The following is a 24837-nucleotide window of genomic DNA, read 5'->3' on the forward strand; positions in this document are numbered from 1 at the left end:
GTACTGAAGATTGGGTTCTTAAATATACATAGTTGATAACAAATACCAAAAAACAAAGATTAAAAATCTAGAGTAGGGGTTAGATTCTCAAAATTATAATATTAAAAAAAAAATGAAGTCACAAAAATTATTTAAAAAAAAATATATATATATATATATGAAGTTTGCTTTAAAAATAGAGTCTTTATGACCCACCTCCCAGAATATTGGAAATAAAAGTAAAAATAAACAAATGGGACCTAATTAACCTTAAAAGCTTCTGCACATCAAAGGAAACTATTAGCAAGGTGAAAAGACAGCCTTCAGAATGGGAGAAAATAATAGCAAATGAAGCAACCGACAAACAACTAATCTCAAAAATATACAAGCAACTCCTACAGCTCAACTCCAGAAAAATAACTGACCCAATCAAAAAATGGGCCAAAGATCTAAATAGACATTTCTCCAAAGAAGACATACAGATGGCTAAAAACACATGAAAAGATGCTCAACATCACTCATTTTCAGAGAAATGCAAATCAAAACCACTATGAGGCACCATTTTACACCAGTCAGAATGGCTGCGATCCAAAAGTCTACAAGCAATAAATGCTGGAGAGGGTGTGGAGAAAAGGGAACCCTCTTACACTGTTGGTGGGAATGCAAACTAGTACAGCCACTATGGAGAACAGTGTGGAGATTCCTTAAAAAACTGGAAATAGAACTGCCTTATGATCCAGCAATCCCACTGCTGGGCATACACACTGAGGAAACCAGAAGGGAAAGAGACACGTGTACCCCAATGTTCATCGCAGCACTGTTTATAATAGCCAGGACATGGAAGCAACCTAGATGTCCACCAGCAGATGAATGGATAAGAAAGTGGTGGTACATATACACAATGGAGTATTACTCAGCCATTAAAAAGAATACATTTGAATCAGTTCTAATGAGGTGGATGAAACTGGAGCCTATTATACAGAGTGAAGTAAGCCAGAAGGAAAAACACCAATACAGTATACTAACGCATATATATGGAATTTAAAAAGATGGTAACAATAACCCTGTGTACGAGACAGCAAAAGAGACACTGATGTATAGAACAGTCTTATGGACTCTGTGGGAGAGGGAGAGGGTGGGAAGATTTGGGAGAATGGCATTGAAACATGTAAAATATCATGTATGAAATGAGATGCCAGTCCAGGTTCGATGCACGATACTGGATGCTTGGGGCTGGTGCACTGGGATGACCCAGAGGGATGATAGGGGGAGGGAGGAGGGAGGAGGGTTCAGGATGGGGAACACATGTATACCTGTGGCAGATTCATTTTGATATTTGGCAAAACTAATACAATTATGTAAAGTTTAAAAATAAAATAAAATTAATTTAAAAAATAGTCTTTCTTTTTTTGGCAAATTAATAGTAGGTTATAAAAATGAAAATTAAAGGAGTAATGGGGACTTAAAAATAAATATTTTTTAATTTAACAAATGATAATAGTAAAAATATATCTAAGACTTTCTCTGGAGCTGTTGCGGACAGTGTGGGGTCAGTTCATTTTCAGATAGTTCCTTGGTCTGGCTTGTACTTCTCAAGGTCTATAGGCCCCTTCCTATGTAGTCTGTGCTAACTACAGGATTTTAATCTATTGCACCTGTCACTTCCAAAGTGGTTCCCTCTGTTTATTTTAGCTTCTTCTGTTTGCTGGTCTCTTCAGTGTCTAATTTCCACCCTGACACAAGGGGCGCAGTGGTGGTCACTTTTTTTTAAGGCTTGCTTGTTCAGTCGTGCTTTGGGGAGGGAGGAACACTGCAAACAAATATCACTGGCATGTGCTCACAGTGATTCAGCCACACTGGGTTTGCCCCTGCTCACGGTGTGTGTGCTTTCCCAGTCTACACTGCTCAGACTCTAAGTTGCTCTGCCGGGAACTGTCTGATGTGGGCCCTGGCTTGCATGCACTTCCCAGATCTAAGGCACTCAGTATTCAACACTGAGCCACTCCAGTATTCTGGCCTGTCTCCGGCAGGGGATGGGTCGGTCCGCAGCTGGCTAGCTCTGCTCAGTCCTTTGTTCTGTGAGCATGCCTGGCGGTGTCTTAGGTTAGGGCTTTTCCCAGGGTAGCTATCCCACAGTCTGGGCTGCTATCTCAAGCTAGTTCCCTCAGATTGCCCTCAGGGCATTCAGGTCCTGTCCTTACCCTAAGCAATGCAGCCAGCTCCTCCCTGTCCCTCCCCCACTTGCTAATGGGGGATGTGAACCTCTGGGCTGCTGCTCAGCTGGGAGTTGCTGTTAGGCAGGTAATCTGTGGGTTTTAATTATTTATTTATTTTAAAAAATTTTTCCTCCAGGTTATTTTGCCCTCTGAGGTTCCAAGGCTCGCCACAGACCCGCCAAAGAGAGTGTTTCCTGGTGTTTGGAAACTTCTCTCTTTTTAAAGACTCCCTTCCTGGGATGGATCTCCATCCCTACCTCTTTTGCCTCTCTTTTTATCTTTTATATTTTGTCCTACCTCCTTTCGAAGACAATGGGCTGCCTTTCTGGGTGCCTGATGTTCTCTGCCAGCATTCAGAAGTTGTTCTGTGGAATTTGCTTCGCATTCAAATATTCTTTCGATGAATTTGTGGGGGAGAAAGTGGTCTCCCCGTCCCATTCCTCAGCCGTCTTAGGACCTCCTCAGACTCCTTATTTTTGTGATTAGAGAAAGATTTATATATTCTGGACACAAGTCCTTTGTAATATATATATATATATATATATATATATATATATATATATATATAATTTGCATTTATATTCTTCCATCTATAGTTTGATTTTTAATTATGTTGTTAGTGTTTTATACAGAACAAAACTTTTAATTGTGCTAAAGTTAAATGTACAGTTTTTTACTGACTTAATGTCATATTTAAGAACTCTTTGCCTAAATCAATAACATGAAGATTTTCTCCTATCCTTTTAAATGTTTAATATTTTTACATTTTATATTTATGTCTATTATTCCTTTAACTTTCATGTAAGAGGGAAAGAATATCTTGAGGTTCCTTGTTTTCCATCTGAAATCTCCATCTGAAATTTCCAGCACCACTTGAAAAAACTATCTTTTGTTATAACATATATTTTTAAGTTGGAGAAGGAAATGGCAACCCACCCCAGTACTCTCGCCTGGAAAATCCCATGGACAGAGAAGTGTGGTGGGCTACAGTCCATGGGGTCACAAAGAGTCAGACACAACTGAGTGACTTCACTTCACTTCACTTCATATTTTTAAGTAAGCTCCATTCACCTTCATATGAAACTGTTCCACTTCATGTATCATTACAAGTGCCCTATATCAGATATTCCCAATTCCTCTGTCTCTTCCCATATTATGGCTTCCCTCATAGCTCAGTTGGTAAAGAATCCTCCTGCAATGCAGAAGACCCCAGTTCGATTCCAGGGTCAAGAAGATCTGCTGGTGAAGGGATAGGCTACCCACTCCAGTATTCTTGGGCTTCCCTTGTGGCTCATCTGGTAAAGAATCTGCCTGCAATGCAGGAGACCTGGGTTCGATCCCTTGGTTGGGACGATCCCCTAGAGATGGGAGAGGCTACCCACTCCAGTATTCTGGCCTGGAGAATTCCAGGGACTATATAGTCTGTGGGTCTCAAAGAATAGGACAAGACTGAGTGACTTTAACTTCCTGTATTATATTTTCTCCTTCATTTCATTTATTCATTTGTTATGACAATTCAATGCTTTGTTACCATTTCTACCTTAAACATATGTTTCTTAGATTAAGAATAAGAAAAAGACTGTTTCACCCTCATCTATTTCTCTTCTTATGTGCTTCCTTTTTTAAACATAGGTCCATGTTTCTGATGTATATGATTTTCCTTCTTGGCGAAAAATTTTTAACATTTCTTGCAGGACAGGTTTTCTGGTGATTAATTCCCTTAGTCTTTGTTTGTCTAGAAGTCCTTTAGCTTGCTTTCATTTTTGAAGGTTAATTTCATTTGATAGGGAACTCTAGGTTGGTGTTTTTCCTTTGAACACTACAAACTGAGTATCATTATTTTCTTGCTTGAATTGTTTCTGATGAGAAGTTTGCTGTAGTTCTATCTTACAAATTTTTATTAGAGTATAGTTGGTTTATAATGTTGTGTCTGTTTCAGGTGTACAGCAGTGATTCAGTTATACATATACATATATCTACTCTTTTTTAGAATTTTTTCCCATATGAGTACTGAGTAGAGTTCCCTTTAGTATACAGCAGATTCTTATTAGTTGTCTATTTTATATATAGCAGCGTGTATATGTCAATCCCATTCTCCCAATTTATCACCCCCTCCATATCCCCTGGTAACCGTGAGCTTGTTTTCTATATCTGTGACTCTACTTGTTGCTGTTGTTCAGTCGCCAAGTTCTGTCTGACTCTTGGCAACCCCATGGGCTGCAGATGCCAGGATACTTCTATTTTTGTAACTAAGTTCGTTTGTACCATTGTTTTAAAGATCTTGCATATAATCAATATCATATGATATTTGCTTTCTCTGACTTACTTCCCTCAGTATGACTTACTTCTATTCTTCTGTGAGTAAGATGTCTCACCACTCCCACAGGCCTCTTTCAACATTTTCTCTTTGCCTTTCCTTTATACATTTTAAATTTTTATTATTTTACTTATTTATTGCCAGTTTAACACATGCTTCGGTGCAATTTTTACAGGACTTAAATATGCTTTGTATTCCCTGCGTGTCCTAGATCTGTGTTTCTTGTCTGTCATCAACTTTGGAGCATTCTTGGCCATTATTACTCCAAATATTTCTTCTGTGCCATTTGCTCTTTCTTCTCCTTCTGGGATTCCAATTACGCATACACTATATCTTTTGAAAAATTGTCCCGTAGTTCTAAGGTGTTCTATTCTTTTTTTTAAATTATTTTTTCCCTTGCATTCGAGTCTGAAGAGTCTCCGTTGATCCATCATGACCCTCACTGATCCTTGCACCACTTGCGTCATATATACTTATGAAACCATGGTAGGCATCCTTCACTTCTGTGACAATGTTTTTTTATTTCCAGCATTTCCTTTTGATTTGTTTTCAGTGCTTCTGTCTCCCGGTTAACCTTACCCATTTGTTCTCACAGCTTGTTTATTTTTCCCATTAGTGCTCTTTCCGTATTATTCATGGTTATTTTGAATTCACTGGCTGATGATTCCATTGCTTCATGCCGGAGTCTGGTCTTCTCAGATTTGCTTTTCTTGCTTTGGGTGCGTCTTGTTAGTTTTTGTGATGGTTGTTGAAAGCTGTATATGTTGTACTGGGTAACAGACACGGCTAAGTAAACCTCTAGTGGGAGGATATGTGTTCACTGGGCTAGGAGCTGTGTTGTGTCTGGTGACGGCGGGAGCTGCAGTGCCAGAGCTGTCCTATTCCTCTCGTGCCCTCGTTTTTGCCTCCTCCCTTTGGGTCTTCCTGAGTACCCCTCCTCAGAGAGAGTCTGTGTGTCGTAGCTCTTTTGTCTGTACCTATTATTATTATTATCCTGGAGCCCTGCTCTGTGGAGGTGAGGCGTCAGGCAGGACAGCAACTGAATCCAATTGAATCTCATTCTTTCAGTGGGCTTCTTTGAACATCTTTGTGTTTTTCTGTGTGTAGCTTTCCTCTGTGTGTGTTAGTTGCTCAGTCCTGTCTGACCCTTTACAACCCCATGGACTGTAGTCTGCCAGTTCTGTCCATGAAATTCTACAGGCAAGAACACTGGAGTGGATAGTCATTCCCTTCTCCAAGGAATCTTCCAGACCCTGGGATTGAACCTGGGTCTCCTGCATTACAGGCAGTTTCTTTACCATTGAGATACCAGGGAAGGCCTAGGCTGCTATACCAGGTATTTTAGCCTATTTACAGTCTAATGTGTTCCAATTGTAGCACTGAGAGTGGGCTCTTTTTACTTCATCCGAGTGGACCCCAACCAACTGGAAACTAAATGTCATGGCTTCCTCATTGCATACTACATGACTATATTATGCCTAAGTAAGAAAGCTAGAGGGATTTTTAAAATTGGGTTGAATTTAGACATAAAAATATTAATAGTATCCAGGCATTTAAAAACTAGGAACTGAAGGAAAAAAGTAGCTGGCAATTAAGTTTGCCATGAAAATCAATCACAGTCTTAAATTCAGCCTAGCATATCAAACTAATGTCAAAGCTATTTTACTTTAGCAAAATTGCCTCACCTTACTTATAACTGAGATTTATAGGCTTCAAGAAATTTAGTGAATAATCTGTTAAACCAAGAGAGGACATATTTGTTTATAGGTCCAGGATCAACAATAACCATGTCCCAAACATCATAACCAAAATAAATAATAAGAATTGTTGTACCATCAATTAGACAGTGAGTATGGTATATATTTTGTCCATTACATTAAAATATATATTTTCATCAGGTAAGCTGATTTTATTGGAGAAGGCAATGGCACCCCACTCCAGTACTCTTGCCTGGAAAATCCCACGGAGGGAGGAGCCTGGTAGGCTGTGGTCCATGGGGTCGCTAAGAGTCGGACACAACTGAGCGACTTCACTTTCTCTTTTCACTTTCATCATTGGAGAAGGAAATGGCAACCCACTCCAGTGTTCTTGCCTGGAGAATCCCAGGGACGGGGGAGCTTGGTGGGCTGCCGTCTCTGGGGTCGCACAGAGTCGGACACGACTGAAGTGACTTAGCATAGCAAGTTGATTTTATAGGGATATGAATCTATTTGGGGGCTCCTCATTAATCAGTGTCTATTTACTTGCACCACAATTATTTTATAATTCATTATTTTTATAACAGCAAATTTTTGTTTTTCATTTGTTTTCAAAACATTTTCTAGCCATTGCTATACATTTTTAGGATAAATTTTAGAGTCCATTATTTCAAATTCAAAATAAAAATTAGTATGGGGAGTGGATTTAATTATGTATGTAGTATGCTGTCACTCTTGTTGCACTTTTTTTTTTTGGTCTAATCTATGAAGATTACGAGAACTAAGAATTGAGTGATCTTAGTTCTCGTATTCTCTCTTCTATAGAAATCAGACAAAACCTCTCTGAATATTGCCCATGTACTTTTTCTAAAATATTTATTAATTTCCTGCTGTGCTCTTTTGGATGGTAATTTTCTTTCATAGGCATATAGGCAATTTTCTTGGGAGTCAGAAACAGTTTCAAATATTAGATCAACTAGTTCCTAAGGCTTTTAAACTTGGGCAAATTTCCTAATCCTCCTCTTGATGCCTTTTGTACTTTTTCTTTTCCACATTTATATAGTAGTTAGTAGGATCATTATTTTAAATGTACATACAATTTTACCTGTTATATTTGTATGGAAAACAAATTAGGCATTAATATTTTGTTCAGGAATATTATGCCTTATTTAAAAACTTTAGCTCCCTGGGGAAAAAAAAATTATTTCATTCTCTTTTATATATTATCCTATCCAGGAATGTAAATCTTTGAATTCTGTTCATACATAATGGTATCATGCAGATAAGCAGCCAGTAGGGTAGTCCTTACCTGTACAACCAGAAAAAATCAAGTGCCACTTAATATAAGACTTACCTCATCTACTCAAAGGGAAAATTGTGATGCCTTGCCCAGTTTCTTGACTTGAGCCAGATCTCAGGTCTGTGGCCCACTAATTGTGGATTGACTGTTTCCTTCTGAGAAAAGACCCTGAAATACCATTACAGATACAAATAATAAGGACTCTTCCAAACCTTATCCAAATTTATCTGTGCCCATCAGTCAGCTAGATTGAACACTGGGGGGAAAGGAATGCCAGGCTTTGTGAGAGCTGTTCAAGATAGAAAGGGTCACAAATGCCAGCACAGCCAAGCAGTTAGAGTGGAGGCAAAGGGTGTTCATGTGCGAACAGTCTTGGCTTGAGTCTGTCACTGTGGGTCTTCTGTCATCATTGCCTTGGTCCTTGAGAACCTAATTGGGATGAATATACTTAGCAGCTGGCAGAGCCCTTAAATTAATTTTCTTTCCTGCAGAGTAAGAGCTAACACAATAGAAAAAGCCAGTTGGAAGTCTTAGAAACTGCCCTCCCAACCCTAATCATGATGATAAAGCATAGCGATTCCTCATAGCAGTGGAATTGTAGTTAATGACACTGTCAACGAGGAGTGTCCTGCCGTATCCATTCTGCAGCCCCAGCAACTACCAAGCAGATGTTTGCATTAGACTGGGGACACTGCAATCTTAACAAGAGCTTGCTCCAGCTGCAGCTGTGGTGCCAGATAAGTCAGATCAGCAAGTTAATGTGGCAATTTATTCTTTTCAAATCCCTTTGGAAAATGGAAAAAAAAAAAAATTTAATGAAACAGTTTTGCCCTGGTGGCGCAGATGGTAAAGCCTCTTGCTTACAATGTGGGAGACCTGGGTTCAATCCCTGGGTTGGGAAGATTCTCTGAAGAAGGAAATGGCAACCCACTCCAGTACTCTTGCCTGGAAAATCCCATGGACGGAGGAGCCTGGTAGGCTACAGGCCATGGGGTTGCAAAGAGTCAGACACGACTGAGAGACTTCATTTTCACTTTACATGGGAAAGCTACGGAGGCTACTTAAGTGCCTCTGCTGTTACTCACAGTATGGTCCAGAGGAACCCTGGTTGTCTCAGAATTTCAAAAGGCATCATGAAATCAAGCTGTCTCCTCTGTAATAGGAAGTGGCAAGTAGTCTGGATGTCCCAGAAAAATGCTTTCTCGGGCTGGTTTTGGTTGTGGTTTAGTCATTAAGTGGTGTCTGACTCTTTTGTGACTCCATGGACTGTAGTCTGCCAGGCTCCTCTGCCCATGGGATTTACCAAGGCAAGAATCCTGGAATAGGTGGCCATTTCCTTCTCCAGGGGATCTTCCCAACCCAGGGATCAAACCCAAGTCTCCTGTTTTGGCAGGCATATTCTTTAGCACCTCGCCACCTGTGCTGGTGTCTGAAGAGAACTTAATTAGAGTGGTTCTGAAAATTACAGAGAAACTATAATTTCACAGTTGTTACAGAGATAACTGCTGCCTAGTATAATCACAGCGTGTTAGGGGGAGAGGAAGGAGCAAGTGGCTTCTTTCCACTCCAGGCCTGCAGTCCACCTTTGGCCATTTTATTACAAAGCCTACCAGTAAGCAAGCTGGCAAAGCAGAAATGTGGATTGCTGAGCCCAGGTTGCATCTGCAAGGCTGGATTTGGAGCTGAGAGACGATTGATTAATCACCAGCACAGCCATATGGTGGCATCTTGGTCAAGTCCACTTTTGTCTTGTTCTGCTTAACTGACTCTTTGTCCTCACTTCTTCACTCTGGCCTCTTAGGGTCATCTTCCAAAGAAACTATCCTTGCTTTAGTCTCTTTTTATATGGCAGAAACTGCTACAGATTGAGTGTCCATGTCCCTTTGAAATCCATATGTTGAAACCTGCAATGTGACTGTATTAGGAGCTGGGGTCTTGGGAAGTGCTTAGGTCATGAAGGTGGGGCCCCCATGTATGAGATTAGTGCTCTTATAATAAGACGCATGAGAACTTGCTCACAGTCCCTCTGCTCTCTGGTGTGTGAGGGACACCAAAAGACAGTCACCTGCAAACCAGAAAGCTTGCTCTTACCTGACACTCATCTACTGGCACCTGGATCTCGGACTTTCCAGCCTCCAGAACTGAGAGAAATAAATGTTCGTTGCTTATGCCACCTGGTCTATGGTATATTGCTATGGCACCCTGTACTGAGACAGAACCCAAACTAATACAATAAGGCATAATAAGTGATTCATATTTAAAATACACAAAATTTCACCCTTTATATGAATAAAAATCACAACAAAAATTTTAGGTTTTAAAACATTTTTCTTACATAATCTCTAATCAATTATGCCTTAAATCAGTGGTTATCATTCAGTTCAATTAAATTCTAGTTTGCCTGAAGAGATTTTCTACAATGCAGTCTTACGTGATATTCAAACTTGTCGCATTTTAATTATGATTGAGTTGATCAGTGCTTTTTGTCAATTACAAGGTACATTGAAATGAGGGTAAATATTAACCTTAGCATTATTGAATCAATACTTAACTCTGAGCTCAGCAAACCTTTATAGCAAAGCAGAAAGCTACTTTTACTTTATCTTTTCATATTATTCATATTATAAAGAACTCATAGAAAAAATTTCACTTACTGTAATATTTCTGAAGATTAAATTCATAGTTAAAAAGTAAAGAGTATTTGCAAGTGATATACTTAATTCTGCATTGTAATTGCTCTTACTATCCATCATAAATTCTTACTCTCCTCTGTCTGAAGCCACAATTCAATAGCTCAGAACACTTAATGGAAAATAATCCTCTTTGAATTGACTTTAGCTTTTGGGTATCTTGGGCTATGTTTTTAATGGAGTTAAACTTCTATATTCTACACATAAGATTTAAGTTTGTCTGAGTTTTAACAATCAATTTAGTGAACTGAAATCTTCAAAGTTTATCCTAGATTTACGATTTTGGGCTTTTCAAATGTGTATTTTGCATTTATAATTGAAAGCAAGATGGTTATATTATTCAACCATTCAAAAATATTTATTGATTGGCTGTGTTTAAGGGCTCATATTCTAGGTGTACCTTCTTATTTTCTGCTGGCTAATGCCTCTGATCTGATTTTTTAAAATGATTTTATAAACAAGGAAAGATCTTAAATTTTCCATTTGAATATCCCAATAATTTTTATATGAAATATAACTTTCAAATATTGACTATATTAAAGCAATATGTAAGTTCCATCAGAGAAAATTTTTTGTCTGTTATTCACTGCTTCATTGTTAGTATCTAAAAGTGAGATACAATGCATGCTGAGAAGTTAAACCTAGATTTAAAAATTGAATCAATAGAAATAAAAAAATAATAAAAAGCTCTGTAGTAAGTGACTGAGTTAAACACATTCCTAAATTTCTGCTACATTTTTATCAACCTCCAAAAAATCTCTATTTTTATTTAATTATTTGCTTTTTACGTCATGTCCCTCTCTTATTTTTCTCTTGCTCCTGCAGGTTTATAATCAATCTAATCAATACATATAGTTTAATATGTATACTTTCTTTGTATGTTTTCATACAGAAAAATTATTTTTTAGGTAAATCATTCCCACATGTACACATACCTGTATGTGTGTATACAGACATTTGTCATGTTTCTTTTTTTATTGAGTACTATACTACATCAGATCCAACCTTGTTGCAATGTGTATATTCAATATCCATTATTATTTTTTGCTAAATAATTTTACAAATAAAACTTATGCAGTCTTCCAGATAGATGAATAGTTACCCTCTAACTAATCACAACAAAAGGTAATGCTGTGCTAAGTAATATTATTCATGTGACTTTATGGACCTGTGAGAATTTTTTTTGAGATTTATGTAAGAAGTGTAATTGCGTGATTATGGCTATGTGCATACTTAATTTTAATACATCATATTAGAATAGGAATTCCTGCTAGTAGTTTTTCATCATCAATATATAACTATAAATTAATTTTAGTAAATGTTCAAGTCTCTTTTCACTACTGTATTCATAATGTGTCTTATCCAAATAAAGAAAATTTAACATGATTATCTTTCATATTTATTTGATTTTGTTTCTTAAATCTATTTAATCCTACCAATAATGCATCATATCACTTCAGAAAATATGAAAAAAATTTGTTTTAAATATGTATTCCTATTAGCTTCATAAATTTCACTAACCTGAAAATAAAGTCCATATAAAAACATCTCATATTTTTCTTTCTTATTTCTTTATTACTGATGAATTCTATTAATAGTAATTTTCTAGAGATTGCCTTAATGTGTAAATATTATAAAACATATCTTCATTAATGAATGAATTAGTAATTTATTAATTACTTCATCAAATTACTATGTTTCTATTTATAATTTTCTATTTCATTTCTGAAAAACAAATGAAAATTTCTCAGGTTAATCAGCAATACAAATAGCATGCAGTATGACTAAGTTTGTTAAGTTATGTTTCAGAATAAATTTCATATTCTGCATATCCCCAGATAGCTCCTTAGGAAATGAAAGAATCCATGTGATCTCAAGACAACAGATCAAATACCTTTAATGGAGATGTTCTAATAAATACATACCAAGTTTTCACATATCTCTCACATTATTTATGTTCCATAATTCTATGGGATTATTTGTAAGTCATTGAACTAACAACAGATATGTATTTTAATTGTTATATGACAAAAACAAATATAATACCAGTAATTAATATAATTGCTATTGTTGTTTAGTCACTAAGTCATGTCCATCTCTTTTGTGACCTTGTGGACTGTACCCTGCCAGGCTCCTCTGTCTGTGGGATTTCCCAGGCAAGAATACTGGAGTGGATTGCCATTTCCTTTTCCAGGGTATCTTCTTGATCCAGGGATTGAATGTGGTCTACTGCACTGGCAGGCTGATTTTTTACCACTGAGCCACCAGGGAAGCCCTTTAATTAATTATAGTCATGAAATCAGATTGAACTGAGATTAAACCCCAGGTCACCTGAATTCAAAACCCAACTGTGACTCATTGAATAAGTTTGTGTGTCCTATAAACATTAGGTTCTATGTCAGCAACTATGGATTAAGAGGTAAAATCTAGGTAATTTTCCTGCTAATAGTAAAGCAGACACATCCTTATACATATGTGCATCTGTGTAGTAAAGTTAAGTGTGTAATACAAGGGAAATAGTACTATCTTTGTTCCCATCTTCACCTGAAGAACAGAGCTTTCTGAGTGATGCGAATAGGAATTCTTTGAACAATAATTTCCATAATCAAAAAGTCCTGGAGGAACTAGATGACACAGATTAATCAAGAAGACAGTTTAAAGAGTTTAAGAACTTGAAAGGCCATAAGATTACTTACTTTGAAAGGTTTTCTTCTCTATTTCAGAAAGTGATTATTATCTGGAGTCCTGCATTCAGTACACAGATTTGTCTATAAAAATAATGAAAAAATGTCTATTTGATAATGATCATTTTTAATTAAGAACGAACTCATTTTATTCTTGTTTAAACATATTTAACAGATAAATAGGCAGTGCCCAAATAGTATCCCATATGTCTGGTAGACACTTAAAATATTTATTGATGTTATTTTCTAAGGCTTTTATGAAATTATAAAGATAGTAATTAGTTTTCTAGGACTCAACTGTATCTGAAAGTCCTGGAAAATTTCAATAATTTCTAGGAATAGTACATAATATTCCTAATGGATAAAAAGAATTTAGAAAAGCCATACAAGTTTCTTTCATGTGTGACTTTTCAGTTTTAATTCTACTATTATTTTGTGACTAGTCAAGTAAGTCCTCAAATTTATTTTAGCACAGTAATCTTTTGCATAAGGGAGTAACTGTATTGCATGTCCTCTTCCTAATCTGAAGCAAACTCATGTGATCTGGGCTCAAACAGAACCACTTTTAGGAAACCTGCCCTATGGAAAATTATTCCCTGGAGACTGTTGAGTAGGCAACTGGAAAATTTTGCTCATGATGTGTCTTGATTTGGGGAAGAAATAAAGACAATTCCAAATCCTCATTTCTCAAACAGTTCTTCAGTTTTGAGATAATTGAATATCCTCTCAGAGTCATCTCCAGGTCAAATATTTCATATTTATACAAATATAAATATAAAAATTGGCTTCCACTTTTTTTGTACATTTGGTATATAAAGATCATGTATAAGATATACTATATATTATAATATAAAATATATCACATATATTTTGAAGCCAATTTGATGATATTATACATAGTCTAGTAAAAAAAATAGATATGTCCCCATTCATGGAAAATACTTTATAAAATACTTTAATTCTTACCATTTATTCTATACATTCTGCCTAAAAATATATGCCTTTTTTGTAATCTTCCTTTTTAGTTTCATGCCCTATTACTGTGTAGCCAAATTAATTTTATATAAAAAGTTATAATTATTAACCAATTTATTTATCTTACTGACATTTTCCCTAGGTTATTGTGAAACTAGACCTTAAAGAGATCACATTTCTCTATGAGAATTTAAATAATTTTACTGTTTTCATTTCATTTAGGCAGTTTGATTTGCTGCTGTTTTAAAGCATAGATATATAGTAACCTAATTAAATATAGCTTTGTATTGTTTGGTTTGAAAAAATAACTTGTAGAAAATAGGTGCTTGGTAATCAACAATTTCTTGAAAACTAAGAGACTGAAAGTTTCACTAAGAAAAACTAAAGAAGACAGATTGGAGCAAATGAGTTTGAGTTAGGAATGGTTTAATTTTGGATATGTTGGCTTTGATGGGTTGGTACATTTTAATATGTCTGTCTACTGGAGAACTATTTACTGGGTGCCTATATTTTATGGGAAGTTGACATGTCAGAATAACTAAAAGTAAAATAACATTAAAATTCTTATTGCTGCAAATTCAGAGAATTGGTGCAAAACTGGAGGAGGCAGAATAGTCACACTTCTTCAGATTATTAATAAAATGGAAATGTTACAATAATATAATTTCAGAGTTAGTAGAAATTACTTTGTCAACCTTCATTATGTACAGATAATGTAAGTGGATTAAAGTTTTTGTTTTGTTTTTAGTTTTCTTCAGTTAACTTCAAGTAGGGGGGAAAAACACAAAACTTTAAACAGATAGAATCTAATCATGCATTTTTATTTTACTTCTATATTAGTTTTCTATTGCTGCTGCAATAGAAATTTGCAGTGGAAATCTGCTGCAGCAAATTACCAAAAGCATAGTGGCTTAAATCAGCATTATTATCTCATAGTTTTGAAAGTCAGAAATCCTGAAGTCAAGATTTCTGCAGTACTGTTTTCCTTCTTCAAGCTATCAAGAAGAGTCCATTTCTTTGTTTTTTCTGGCTTCAAGAAATGGCCCAAATTTCCTTAACTCATAGCCCCAAATTTCATAGTGACAGCCAGGTGGATAGCATCTCCTGTCCCTCTCTCTGACTCTGAGCTCGCTTCCCTTTATAACAACTCTTGTGCTTGGATTAGACCCATCAGGATAATCCACAATACTCTCCACATCTCAAGATACTCTATTTTAGCTATACAGTCCCTTTGCAATAGAAGGTAGCATACATATTCAGCGAAGATTCCAGGTATTAGGATTCAGAAACATTCTGTCACACCTGCGATAGTTGGGGTGTTATATAATTAACAATTATGTATTCAGAGCATATTGATTGCTGAATTTTTAATCAAAGATTGGTTTGATCTAATAAGATCAGAGAAAGTACAGTTTTTTTTAATATCTGGTAATAAATATTTATGAGTCTATTGTGTTTAGCAATTCATTTCTTATTTATTGGCTTTTGTTAAGAAATTCCTCTAAATTATTTTTGTGTTGATTCATCTGAGCTAATTCACCAGTAGATATTGAACAACTGTTGAATGTGGTAAAAAGTCCTTATCATTACTACAAAATAGGAAGATACAGCCAAAAGCCAGTCTTCAGGTGTCCCTGAGGCTAGAAGGAAGGGCTCAATGGCCCCACTCTTTATTTTTAAATAGTTTAACTAGAGTATAATCATGTTTGATCCTAGACAACAGAATGTTGCCTGCAGTGGGTTATTCCATTTAAATTAAATGTCAAAATTTCCATCAGAAGGTAACTGATACCATTTTTACACAATACTTTTGTTACAACTAGGAAGATGGTCTTCCTTTCTTATTCAGAGGTACTAGAGTCTTTGTCGGAGAAGGCAATGGCACCCCACTCCAGTACTCTTGCCTGGAAAATCCCATGGATGGAGGAACCTGGTGGGCTGCAGTCCATGGGGTCGCTGGGAGTCAGACACGACTGAGCAACTTCACTTTCACTTTTCTGCACTGGAGAAGGAAACGGCAACCCACTCCAGTGTTCTTGCCTGGAGAATCCCAGGGACAGGGGAGCCTGGTGGGCTGCCGTCCATGGGGTCTCACAGAGTCGGACAAGACTAAAGCGACTTAGCAGCAGCAGCAGGAGTCTTTGTAGGGCTTCCTGGTGGCTCAGAGGTTAAAGCGTCTGCCTGCGTCTGCCCACAATGTGGGAGACCTGGGTTCGATTCCTGGGTCGGGAACATTCCCTGGAGAAGGAAATGGCAACCCACTCCAGTATTCTTGCCTGGAGAATCCCATGGACAGAGGAACCTGATGGGCTGCAGTCCACGGGGTCCCAAAGAGTTGGGTATGACTGAACGACTTCACCTTCACTTTCAGAGTCTTTGTAAAAGTCCCTACGGGCTCATCTTTAACCTCATGTCTCTCTCCAGCCTACGCTCCAGCCTAAGCCTGCTATTTTCCAGCCAGGCTTGCCTCCTTGCTGCCCCTTGGTGTCTTCAGCCAAGCTCCAGCTTCCCTGTCTGGGCTCCAGCAATGCCCTCTCCCTGGAAGGCTCATCTAACAGATACTTGCTTGGCTCCTCTGTGCCTCCTGTCATTTGTCAAGCTCTAGACTGTGGGTTCGGAGAAGGCGATGACACCCCACTCCAGTACTCTCGCCTCGAAAATCCCATGGATGGAGGAGCCTGGAAGGCTGCGGTCCATGGGGTCGCTGAGGGTCGGACAAGACTGAGCGACTTCACTTTCACTTTTCACTTTCATGCATCGGAGAAGGAAATGGAAACCCACTCCAGTGTTCTTGCCTGGAGAATCCTAGGGACGGGGGAGCCTGGTGGGCTGCTGTCTATGGGGCCGCACAGAGTCAGACAGGACTGAAGCGACTTATCAGACTGTGGGTTATGCTTTTCCTGGCTGCCCAGATAAAATAACAGTGCCCAATCTCATAAGCCTCTTTGTCATAACTTCATTGCAGTTTGATTAATATCTGTATCCATATGTCTACTAGTTTATTGCTTCTCTGACTTTGTTATTCATCATTGTAGCTCCAGTGCCTAGATAAATGCTCAATTTATGAACTCAGTTTTGTAGAGCCCTTATATTAACACTGGTATTGTTTACAGGCTTTAGAATATTAACTCATCCAATTCTCAAAACAATCCTCTGATGTAGACACTCTTAGTTTCTCCATTTCATCAAGGAGTGCTGTGTCATTAAGGCGGTGGTGGTTGTTTAGTCACTCAGTCGTGTCCGACTCTTTTGCGACCCCATGGACTGTAGCCTGCCAGGCTCCTCTGTTCATGGGATTTTCTAGACAAGAATACTGGAGTGGGTAGCCATTTCCTTCTCCAGGGCATCTTCCCAACCCAGAAATTGAACCCAGGTTTCCTGCATTAGAAGGCAGATTCTTTACCACTGAGCCACCAGGGAGGCCCATCATTAAAGAACAATAGTATAAAATGTAGGTTCACAAAAGATTTATATAAGGACACTTTGGTTTAAAACTGTATCTTGATTTGCTTCTGTTGCTATTCATATAATGTTCATTAGTAGAAGTACATAAAGAACTTTTCAAAGCGCATTTTAAAATACATTTCTCAAAGTATCTTCCTGTGCTTTTATAAAGCTTTGGGATAGTGTCATCTTTAAAACCCTCAGGTGATAAACCTTAGGATGTTGGGCATTTGACTCATTAATTATAACTTAAATTTTTAAATAGATTACTTTGAAAAGTTAAACTTGTCTTCTGTAACATTATACTTCTTTTTAATTAGAGGTCATCGATCAAGTGTCTTTGATCTTTAGAACAGCCTTTTGTAAGGGGCAGAGCCTCATTGGTGTTGGTTAATAGAGGATTTCTCTTAATTTTTACTCAGTTACTCTTTCCATTTTAATTGTATCCCAGCTGATTGTTTTCTGTCACAATTCACTTTTATTAATTGCTTAACAGTAAGTAGCAACTATTTTAAACAGAATTTTACCAGAAATTAGTGTAATGAATTTTTCCGATTATTATGACTGTGATATTTGATAGTTAAAAATAGCTTGTATCTTTCCAAAACAAAATAAAACCAACAAAAAACCAAAAAAAGCACATGGCTGCATTTAATGGTGTCCTTAATGATGCTTTAATAGTTACTTTCTCTGGTACATTCTGCCTCAAGAATCAGAAATATGAATGATTTCAAAAAGGTAGCTTAATTACATGAGTCATTTTATAAGTGCATTAGAAATTGGTAAGAAATGTGGCAAGGATGATGAGATTGTCTCTGTCTTTTCAAATTAAACTCAAAATCTGGATTTTGATGAGAAATAGTAAGTCTAGTGTGTATATATATATGTGTGTATATATATATATATCAAATGCTAATTCACATAATTAAAAATAATTCTGCAGAGTGAAAAAAGTCTTGATAATTTTGTTAAACTTGAAATTATTTGTAAAAGTATAATTTGTCTCATATGTAATGAACACATACTTTATTTAGATTTGTAATGTCTACAACTCTTGATTTGAGACTAATTGAGTTCTTCCCTCAATTTTCACAAAAACTTCTAAATAAAGATAAAAAGCAGTAAAATAACTATTACTGTTTTTAAAGTGTATGATGAACTCTCAGGTACAGAGAGTCACCATTAGCTGCATTGATTTATATTTAAATAATTCAAAATATATCCATAAGGTGTGATTTTGCACAAATGAATTCCATTCTGTAACAGATTCTTACCTAATTTTTCTTCTGTGATCCTCTTCAAAAATTTAAGGAGAAACAAATATTTATATAGCCTTGAAATATAAACTAAAATCTCAGCCACCTAATGTGAAAAGCTGACTCACTGGAAAAGACCCTGATCCTGGGAAAGATTGAGGACGGGAGGAGAAGGGGATGACAGAGGATGAGATGGTGGGATGGCATCATGAACACAATGGACTTGAGTTTGAGCAAGCTCTGGGAGTTGGAGATGGACAGGGAAGCCTGGTGTGCTGCAGTCCACAGGGGTAACAAAAAGTCAGACAGATTCAGTGACTGAACAATATGGGAAAAGAGGTACCCTACAGAGACACCTCCTTGCCCAAATGGTCAAGACAAGCATCGTCAGTAATAATGAGGTGTTGGCATCATGTAACAGCAGACAGGGTTGCTGAACAGGACACATTAACTCTGATCGCCTTCTCCCCGGTTCACACATCATTCTAATAATGATAACATATCAGAGAAACTCAAGCTGAGGGAGATCAATAGAACACCTGCCCAGCACTCTTCAGAGATGCCAAGATCATGAAAGACAAGGGAAGAATGAAGATTGGAGGGGATTGAAGGAGACCAAGGAGAAGTGATAACTAAATGCAATGTAGGGTCTTGGATTGAATCCTAGAACAGAAAAGGGGGAAAAAATAGAAACATCGGAGAAATCCTACTGAAGCCTGTCGTTTAGTTAATAGTACTATATCATTGTTTACTCTTCAGTTTTGATCATTGTACTGTGGTTTTACAAGTGGCAAACATTAGGGAAAGGAGAGTGAGTGGTATACAAAAAACTTCTGTAGTATTTTTGCAGTTCTTCTATAAGTCTAAATTTATTTCAAATTTAAGTTAAAATAAATGAACTTATAAAGCTCTTTAAGTAGATATTAAAAAATTTCTTTTCTATAAACAAAGCTGAAATCTCTATCGAACTTAAACTTGGTTTTGAAAGATTTCTGCTACTGTTGGTTTGGAGCAAGGTCATCACTTAAATTAAATCTGAAAAAATCCTGCATTAACCAAGTTTGCTTTTGAGAGAAGGAAAAGCACTGAATGCAGGATAAGCCACAAAGATGTAAACATTTCATGTCTGTTGCTCTTTCTATTTCTAGTCTGTGCTTTCCAAATCAGTCTATGAGTCCAGTGACCTGGCTCAGTCTGAGACAATCTTTTCCATTGTTAACTTTTGCTTTAGAAAGTCGTTTCTCTTTGTACGCAAAAAAAAAAAGGAAAAAGAAATAATCTTTGAATCAGGTCACTGACATTTAACAGTAGCTTTTTTCACTGGTACACATAATTTAATTTCCTGCTGGACAACTGTACTTCATCTGCTTTATCAGCTCTTGAAGAACTCATTGTAACAGATGGAAAGTGTGGCCAAATTAATTTCATGTTTCCTTGGTTAAAAATGTCTGCTAACAGCTCATTACATTTCTCTCCAACTCCACACATCATAGCTACATCCAATCTGTGGCAAATACACTTTTTGGTCAAAATTTCTTCTGAATGTTTTACATTTGTCTAAAGCTGTAGCTGCTATACTTAATTAGGTTGCACTTTTATTGGGAGAGCTGGAGCTTAAAATCAATTTATTCTGCTCATTTAAACCTTGACCTCCTTTGCTTATAGAACCAAAGACCAAAGGAAAAAAAAATTCCTGCCTTGTATTTGATGATTTTGTAGTTGTGATGTTAAATATTAATAATGTGGACTATTGTGCCTCCCAGAGCTGAATGCACTTATAATTGGTTATAATTAATCAAATTTGCCTGGTTAATGGAAGATTTTTAAAATATTGTACACTTTCTCTTAAACTATCAAAATAATTTTATCTTAAAATTTCTAAAAGTAATTGAATTAAAAATTTTTTTTTCTACTGATGAGTCACAGTCAGCTAATTGGTTTAATGTAAACTGGGAAGAAAATTTGTCATGAAAGGACCTGCCAGTGGCACCCAAGGAGGCTTACACTTGTTTCTCAGTGACTCAACTCCAGGATATTAAGACTACTGATATGACCCTGGGGTGGGCTTCCCAAGTGGTTCAGTGGTAGATAATCTGCTTGCCAATGCAGAAGTCACAGGAGACGCAGGTTACATCTCTGGGTCAGGAAGATCTCATTACAAGATTGCAATCCTCACCAACTCATAAGAGAGCCTTTATATCTGTTCTTCCTCCTGGAGCAGGAAATGGCAACTCACTCTAGTATTCTTGCCTGGAGAACCCCATGGACAGATGAACCTGGTGGGCTACAGTCCAGGAGTTGAAAAGAGACAGGCACTATTTAGCAACTAAACAGCAATAACAAACAACATGACCCTGAGGAAATTCTTCAGGCTTTATGAATTCCTGGTAAGATTCTGCCCTCTGTTCACCCACCCCACCCCACAGGTTCACCATTGTAATTTACCTACAAGATCTTTCTAATTTATCCTCATGTTCCTTAGAAGTCATGAAGCCCTAGACTCCCAAGTAATCCCTAATCCTACAGACATTCATCGCCATTGAGCTCTGTGCCTCTTCCAATATAAGCCACCTTTATAGACGAACCCTAAATTCCCAAACAGTTCACTGAGTCTGCAGGAAACTCAATCACTCCTTTGCTTTCTTCATCCTTCCTTCCTAACTACTACTTGGCTCTTCTCAAGGGCACAACCATCCCTGTAAACATCTCTGGTGATGCTATTTTCTCTCCCACATCTCAGATTCAACCCCCTGCAAGTGAAAATGATGTTTTCCTTACTCTTGGTTGCCAATTTAATACAATTTTCCTTCTCTGGTTCCTATGATTTGACTTCTCTAATTTTCTTGCATTCCACAACTCTTGTTGGCTTTTGTTTAAGGTATCCATAAGCTGACTCTTTCTCACAAGTTCTACCATGCTACTTTATCTAAAACACCATCATTCCTCACCTAACATTTTGATACAGTCTGCTAATTGGCTTGTTTACCTCTGTATTTGACCTCAGCAGTTTATTTCCTTTGCATGATCTCACACAGTGGTCTTAGCAGTGTTGGGGGTAGGGGCAGGCAGGGGACATTTGGTCTTGCCTAGAGATGGAGAAGTCAATGGCACCCCACTCCAGTACTCTTGCCTGGAAAATCCCATGGATGGAGGAGCCTGGTGCGCTGCAGTCCATGGGGTCGCTAAGAGTCGGACAAGACTGAGCGACTTCACTTTCACTTTTCACTTTCATGCATTGGAGAAGGAAATGGCAACCCACTCCAGTGTTCTTGCCTGGAGAATCCCAGGGACGGGGGAGCCTGATGGGTTGCCGTCTCTGGGGTCGCATAGAGTCGGACACAACTGAAGCGACTTAGCAGCAGCAGCAGCAGAGATGAGTCTTGGCTGTTATAATGGGAGCAGAGGATGCCGCAGTCTTCTAGGGGCTACACGCAGGAGCTGCTGCTGAAGCTCTGACAGGACAGTCACCCACATCACAAATTATCTGCCTAAAATGTCAGTGGTAAAGAACCTGCCTGGCAATGCAGGAGATGTAAGAGAGGTAGGTTCGATCCCTGGGTCGGGAAGATCCTCTGGAGGAGGGCATGGCAACCCACTCCATTTATTCTTGCCTGAAGAATCCCGGACAGAGGAGCCTGGAGGGCTACAGTCCATGGGGTCCCAAAGAGTCAGGCATGAATGAGTGACAGCATCTACACAAATGTGTGATGCCAACTTAGGGAAGCCCTGACATAGGTTGATTATTTTAACACGTTTTGCTCCTTTCCTTAAAAATTTGCAATGACTCCTCGTCCACCTCAGTTCAATATGAACTTAAAGATTTTACAAGGTCACGATCCTCACCATCTCACAAGAGAGCCTTGATGTCTGCTGTTCCCTCAGCTTAGATGGATGGGTCTTCCTTCAAATATCCTCTTCAGTAATCTCCTTGATTCATTCAGTCTGTGTGCAACTCTGCCTTCTCACAGCATCTTTACTTTTAGCAGCTGTGGAATCCCTCCATGTACTGTCACCTCCCAGAACTGAAATATAACTTCTGTGAAGACAGGCATTAGTTTATGCTTACTTCTGGAAAGTGACTAGAATATATTGAATGATCTATATGTCTTTGTGAATTAACAAATGCTGTTATTTAGCTTGGGTTTCCCTGATAGCTCAGTTGATAAAGAATCCACCTGCAGTGCAGGAGACCCCAGTTCTATTCCTGGGTTGGGAAGATCCCCTGGAGAAGGGAAAGGCTACCTCCTCCAGTATGCTGGCCTGGAGAATTCCATGGACTGTATAGCCCTTGGGGTCTCAAAGAGTTGGACACAACTGAGCAACTTTCACTTTCATTATTTAGTTTAAAAGGCAATTTAAAATATGTAAAAAGTAGAATTTCCTGACCTAACAGTACAGTTACCTTTCATGAAAACAGGTAATTGTATATTAAGTTATGTGGGAATGTTATTGTATAATTTTCAGGTAAATGATATGTGTAAAGTGACAAGTATTTAGAAACTCAGAACAACCAACTTAAGTCTGGGTTGAAATATCAAAGATGACACCATTGATGAATCATAGTACTTTAAAGCTGGCTATTTTAGGATTATCTAGCTAAATGATCTCATTTTTTTAATACTTCCCTGTGCTATATAGTGGAGAAGGTAATGGCACCCCACTCCAGTACTCTTGCCTGGAAAATCCCATGGATGGAGGAGCCTGGTGGGCTGCAGTCCATGGGGTTGCTGGGAGTCAGGCACGACTGAGCGACTTCACTTCCACTTTTCACTTTCATGCATTGGAGAAGGAAATGGCAACCCACTCCAGTGTTCTTGCCTGGAGAATCTCAGAGACAGGGGAGCCTGGTGGGCTTCCGTCTATGGGGTCGCACAGAGTCAGACACGACTGAAGCGACTTAGCAGCAGTGCTATATAGTAGGTTCTTATTGTTTATCTATTTTATTTATAGTAGTGTGTATCTGCTAATCCCAAACTCCTAATTAATCCCTGCCCTCCTTTTGGTAACTTTAAGTTTTTTTTTCTAAGTTTGTGAGTCTGTTTTATAAATAAATTCACTGGTATCATCTTTTTAGATTCCACATATAGGTGATATCATGTATGTCTTCCTCTGACTTACTTCACTTGGTATGATAATCTCTAGGTCCATCCAAATAATCTCATTTTTGTAATACAGTAATTCAGGCCAAAGCATTTTGACAGATTTATGGCATTGATTTAACTCAATTCCATACTGACTCCTGTATTCATTTGTATCTATCAAGGAACTGTAAAGCTTTCAGTTTTATGAGGAAATAGCAGCATGTTGCTGAAGGAATTCAGCACACATTACCCTAAGAGTTGCCATTTGGGCATACTGATTATTTTTAGTGAAAGGCATTTGAGAAACAAATACAGATGCAAGAAGGGCACTCTGACCTTTGCTTTTTATTCTCAAAAGTGGGAGATAAAACTCCCCCATGAAAAGTACCTTCCTTGTACCATAAAGGAAGAGGACATTTTATCATGAGAGGAGGGGAATAGAGGCTGAGAAAAGTCTATACAAGCTTTTCTTCCTGATCCCTTTTGCAATATTTTTTGTCCTAGCCCAAACCCCTGTGTTTTAACAATCCATCACAAATTTATTGTTTCTTTTTCTAAAAAATAAAATTTAAAAAAAAGCTCTCTTCTCTAGTCATTTCTGCAAGTCTTCATTCTCTTGTGAAGGTTCCCATGTACATGTTAAAAAAAAAAACTAATAAATATATACTTTTGTACCCTTAATCTATTTTATGTTGGTTTAATTCTTAGGAGTATGCTACAGCAGGCATGTTATAGTCCATGGGGTCACAAAGAGTCGGACACAACTTAGAGACTGAACAACAACAAATTCTTAGGGAGACTTTAAAAGGATAAAAAGGAATTTTTCCTCCCCTACACTGCTGAGAGTTCTAACTGACTCTGATATCAAAATGATCCTTCTTCTTTAATAATTGATCTTATGTTTAGCTAGACATTTCCCCCAGCTTTTCTTTCCTCTTGATGGGACGAATTAATTGACTCAGTCATGGCCAATATACTATAAATAGAAGTAGATTTTGAAACTTCTTGGAAATATTATTAAAAAGATCATTGGTGTATTTCTTGTTCCATTTTTTATCTCCCTGTTGGCTGAGATGTGGACAAAACACCTCCACTGAACTGCACATCCTGCACAATGAGTCTGTCTTAGGAAGAGAGGTAAATATGTAAGGTCCTGGGATTCAGGATGCAATGGTGCTTCACGCTAGCTTTGGCCTCC

This window comes from Bos grunniens, chromosome 24 (genome assembly GCF_055505025.1).
Source record: "Bos grunniens cultivar Pamir isolate PY7600 chromosome 24, Bosgru_T2T1.0, whole genome shotgun sequence".
NCBI classification, from domain to species: Eukaryota; Metazoa; Chordata; class Mammalia; order Artiodactyla; family Bovidae; genus Bos; species Bos grunniens.